At 35.9% G+C, this 5,553-nt stretch overlaps 1 long non-coding RNA gene across 1 annotated transcript; it reads left to right on the top strand.

The window, feature by feature from the left end:
• Positions 1-752: 752 nt before the first annotated feature.
• On the top strand, positions 753-4,639 carry LOC124075994 (uncharacterized). The gene is made up of 3 exons (XR_006846227.2): positions 753-1,077; positions 2,266-2,361; positions 3,119-4,639. It is a non-coding gene; the product is annotated as an uncharacterized LOC124075994 (long non-coding RNA).
• The last annotated feature ends 914 nt before the right edge of the window (positions 4,640-5,553 follow it).

Here is a 5,553-nt window from a genome sequence, read left to right as displayed (position 1 = left end):
CTTGATCCCCACTGCTAAGACTGGTCTTCCAGAAAGCTTTGGGTTTCCAGCAGTGGCGAAGAGCTGAGTCTCACTTCCAGCTTGGAGCTAGGAAGCTTACCTAGCACCATAGGTCCCCTCCTGACAGTATGATGGAGGATAGAAGAGAAATGGCAGAAGGGATGAAGACTGAACAGAGGAGCCAGAGGCACTCTTACATGGGCCCTGAAACCCAGAAGGACTCGGGGAGGAACAGAATGCTTTCTGAAAGACCACGCCATGGGCATTGATAAAAAGCTGACCTAAGAATCTCTGTGGTCAGGAATGCAAGTGATCTGTATGTATTCATGCCCCCCACCCCAGGCTAGGTGGGAAGGAGGTTATCTCAGAGGATGCAAGCAAGGACAGACAGGCACCAAGGACCAGAGCCCACCCTGTGACCAGTAAACAGACTAAATCTCCCAGATCAGGCACAATGATGGGCCAGGGCAGTGTAGACTTAATATTATATATTAGGGTAATGGGACACATAATAGTAATTGTCAGTTGCAAATATTTTTTTTTTACAAAAATTTGAAACTTGTGCCGTGTTCAGAGATTCTTATCTACCACACATATTTTCATGGGTACAAATATCTGAGTTCACATTATGTCCTTAAAACTCATCAGACACCTGAAAAACAATCGTGACTTAAGAACAAATACTCCTCTGTTCTTTTAAGTGTTTTCACATTTCATTAATAGTATCACTGGAGTCTGGTTCCTAAGTTACTGAGATAAACATCTCAGACATGGACATTTTTCACATCCTGTTCACATTTTTCCAGGCATGATTTCTCTGCCTTGGCATACATTAGCAGAAGAGCCCTCTTTTCAAACAAAATATGAAAAAAAGTCAGTATGCAGACAGGAGTGGTGCCTTGGTGGGAAGTTAGTTTCCCCTCATTCACTGTCTCCACCCACCTCCTGATGTGACCCAGAACACATTCCTTTTATAAGCCCCATGTACAAGCTTGCTCAGAGGGCCACAGTCTTGATGGTGTCATGAAGAAGAAAAGAAATGGCAACAGCTCACAATTCAGTTCCCACATATGCAAAGTGAGTAGGATGGACCAGCCTGGTGTCATAAGAGTCATTAGCATCTTCCAAGTGGCTTTCAGGATATCTATTCTTGACCCTTCTACTTCCCTTGTCCCCTGCTGAGATTAATCTGGAGTGGGAGCCCAGGAATCTGCATTTTATAAAGGCAACCCCTCTACCAGCAGTTAGTTTAAGGTACACGGAGGTGAATCTTTGAGGACTGCTATCAACAATAAAATTCCATGAACAGGATTTTGGGAGAAGAAACAACTTCTTACTTTTTAACCAGATCGTTAAGTGGTTGCAATAATTAGCTGGTTTATCTTAATTTGATGATCTGATTGGAACAAACTCCAGAGGTAGGAGAGTCCTTTGGGGATGTTAGTTAAAACAACATATTTTCAATTTCAGTGGTATTAAATTAGACAGTGAAGCAGAACAAATTCTACTCTCCTAAGAAAGCAAGACTTTCTCTAGCAAAAAATAAAGAAATAAATAAAAAGTCCTTGAAATAGTTATTTGTTCTCGTGTCTTTGGAAAATCATGGCTCATTTCCAGGTAGGCATAGAAAAACGATAATTATATTCATGTAAATGTCAATATTGCCTTCAGGAGGTAGGGATGTTAAAAACAGTGTTTGAAAATTTTGGAACCTAGTTACCATATAATTAAATTAAATCTCAGCTATAATCTTGCTTTCTCTGAGAAGGGTATTATTCTATTTTCGTTAAATATTTAAAAATTAACTTATAAGGAAATGAAAATCATCACTTTAATCTTGCCTCATATTTGTTTAATAATCTCAAATGATTAATTTTGTAATTAAGGAAATGGAATTGATTTTTTGAAAGTTATCATGTAGTATTCATGGTTGAAGTGTTCAATATTTCATTATGACATTTATCCCTATTTAATAAAAATTCTTCTGCAATTTTCTAAAACAGCATTCTCAAAATGTGTCCTGTTGCTGCTGCAAGAGGTTAATAGAGGTCACATAGAGAAACTATTTTTATATTGAAAGAAGTTTGGGGAACAAGCATACATATATAAAAATTTGGGATTGAATTTCAAATACTACCCTAATTAAAGTCATCAGAAATTCCTTTTATAATAGATGCTTTTACCTCAAGATGTTATAGCCTTAGAATAAAAGAACCATATATATATATTTTAAAGTTTTAATGTTCTGCCCTCATCTCTTATCAGAAAACACAAAAGGGGGAAATATTGCTTCTGACTCTTGGTTCTGCAGTAGAGATGTCAACAAATTACATGACAATTCTGAACAGCTCTCTGACTCAGGTAGGTCTAAGTGGTAAGATTCTTTTCAGGATTCCAAAGGGAATGAGCATGGCAAAGATACAATTTAAGGGTGAATGATTGGAAATTGTTATCTTTCATCAGGGTAAAGTCTGACATGTGATATAGTAAACTACACTGTCTAATCTTGTTAGCACAGGCCACATGTTATTTAAATTTACATGCAAAAATTAAAAATTTAGTTTCACAGAAGAGTTATAGTCCAAGTAACTATTGAAATCATTACAGATGAATATTTCTATCATCTAAGTTCTAATGGAAGCACAAGTAGAGAATATTAATCCCAGCTATTAAACCCTAACTCAGGGTATATAGCTTAGTAATATGTACCCATAAGTAATATTTTCCATATCATCTATGATCCAGTGGTAGAGCCATTATATACAGGGGGCTGGATATATAGCTCAGTGTTAGAGTGTTTGCCCAGCATGATGTGTGAGGTCCTGTGTTTGATCCTATCACTGCAAAAGAAGAAGAAGAAGAAGGAGAAGGAGAAGGAGAAGGAGAAAGAAGTTTCTCTTCTCTTATTGGTCTGGGGCCTCCACCATCCATCTTCACTGAGCTTATTTTTCTTGACAATTAAATTTTAGTTTATATTTCATACAGTACTGTCTCTGGGTCCTATATTATACCCTACCTTGGTGTTTAGGTACTATTATACCCCTACCTTAGTTATCTATGTAATTTTTCTTGATTTTTCAGGCTAGCTGGGCTCATTTGGTGGTTCTTCCTCTTGCAGGGCATCTATTAGGATCCTCTGTGTAACTGTTGTCCTCTGGGAGCTTGACTTGAGCTGGAAGTCCACGATGGCTCTACTGACAGAGTGGGCATCGCAGCGAAGTTGGCTGTGAGGTAGCTGGGCCACTTTCCTACATTGTAGTCAACCTGGGTTTTGCCTCATGAACAAATAAAAGCAGAAGTTGTCAGACCTCATAAGTGCTGGGCCTAGAACTTGCACAACATAGTTTCCATCACATTCTATATGTAACAACAAATCAGAAGGCACAACGGGAAGGGAAATAGATTTCATGCTTGATGGGAGAAGCAGCCTGCTAATGTAGGGAGAGGGTGAGTATTTGGCAAGCTTCTTCACAGTTTACTACATTTTTTTCTATTTTGTCTAATCCCTTTATTTATCAGCTAAGACAGTTCTTAATGACAAATACACACCACAACTGTATAACTAACATATTTAGCAACAAAACACTTTATAATTTCTATGCATAGTAATATGTACCCATAAGTAATATTTTCCACATCATCAAAGAACCAGTGATGAAATCATTATAAAATGCTGTGGTAAGAAAGGTGTAGGGAGGGGAGTGTGAACTGATTTTCTTTTAAATCCTTTCTTTTTAATTCCCTTTTGGAAAGTCACAGTGCATATAAGTGTAGAAAAAAAATTCTAGTAGTACTAAAGGAAAAGTACTTGTTTTTAAAAGGAATTTGGGCTAGCTTCCCTTCATATTTACCTATGTTGAGATGATTTCTTCACTTTGCTTTGAGGTGCTTTAAAGAAACTTTTAGTCAGGTGTTCCATAATAAGAGAATTATGTGATGCCCACACAAATAACCCAATCAATAAATGGGCAAAAGTAGCAAATAGTCTTTTCTCAAAAGAAGAAACACAAATGGACAATACATGAAAAAATGTTCAACATCCCTAGCAATCAAGGAAATGCAAATCAAAACTACATTGTGATTTCATCTCACCCAAGCTAAAATGGCAATCATCAAGCATAGAAATAATAATAAATGCTGACAAGGATATGGGAAAAAGATGCACTCATATATTGTTGGTGGGATTTCAAATTAGTACAACCACTTTGGAAAACAGTATGAAGATATTTTGAAAATCTAGGAATGAAACCACCATCTGATTCAGCCATTCCACTTCCTGATATTTATCCAAAAGAAGTAAAATCTTCATACTATAGTGACACATGCATACCAATGCTTATAGCAATATAGTTCACAACATTTAAATTATGGAAGCATCCCAGATGCCTGTCAACAGATAAATGGATTAAAAAAACCTGTGGTATATATTTACATATGGAGTTTTACTCAGTCATAAAGAAGAATAAAATTATGGAATTTGCCAGTAAATGGATAGAACTAGAGAACATCATGCTAAGTGAAATAAGTCAGATGCAGAAATTCAAGGGTCAAATGTTTTATCTCATATGTGGAAGCTAGAGCAAAACAAGGGGAAAATCATGGGAGACGCCATGAAAATAGAAGGTAGGTCAATGGAGTAGAGGAAGAGGATTAAGGAAGAAGGAGGAGGACTGAAAAAATAAGGCACTGCAGAATGAAAATGATGAAATTATGATGTATACATATATAAATATACCACAGTGAATTTCACCTTTGTGTATGCCTAGAAAGCACCAATTAAAAATAAATAAATAAATAGATAGATAAATAAATAAATAAAAGACCAGTAGAGTATAGGAAAGAGAATAGGGAGAGGAAGGAAGAGAGGGAAAGAGAAAGTACCAGGTACTGAAATGGAGTAAATTATATTCAATGCATGTATAATTATGCTAGAATGAACCCCACTATTATATATAACACACTAATAAAAACAAAAGGAGTGTGTGATGCTAAAACTCATTCATTATTTAAGAATGCAATGAAAAACCAAGGTACCATAGTGTACAAATTATATTTTTGACAAGTAGAATGAGAGAGGGAGGGAGATTGTGTGTCTGTGTATGTGTGTGTGTAGTCAGAGTAATAGAAATGTATACAAGTATAAACTTAAATAACTATTTAGAGGACACTTTGACACATTTAATCAAAATTTAAAAGCATGTTATTTAAGTCAGCATTTCCAATTTCAGGAATTCACCCCCCATTCCAATAAATCCTTAATATAACCCTCCTTTTAACACATTCTATTGTAATTTTTCATCTCTTGAGGGAAAAAAAATATCAAATTGTTATCTAACACTTGTACGTAAGTCATATCAAGATCTGCATGGGCCTTTCTTAGAAAAAAATCTATTTCATTATTACCACAAATTGAACATGTAAGGATTGCAAAGTTTATGAAAAATCTCTATTCAAAAAGCCTTCCAGCATGCTCTTAATAACACTTTAACAAATTAGCAAGAGGAACTTATCTGTGGAACTATTCTCAAAGGGACACTTGACAATGATTTGTAC

This window comes from Marmota monax, unplaced genomic scaffold, assembly GCF_021218885.2.
Source record: "Marmota monax isolate L192 unplaced genomic scaffold, Marmota_monax_Labrador192_F-V1.1 WCK01_AAM20220418_F8-fsc00019, whole genome shotgun sequence".
Taxonomy (NCBI): domain Eukaryota; kingdom Metazoa; phylum Chordata; class Mammalia; order Rodentia; family Sciuridae; genus Marmota; species Marmota monax.
This window is presented reverse-complemented; position numbering and strand designations above follow the sequence as displayed.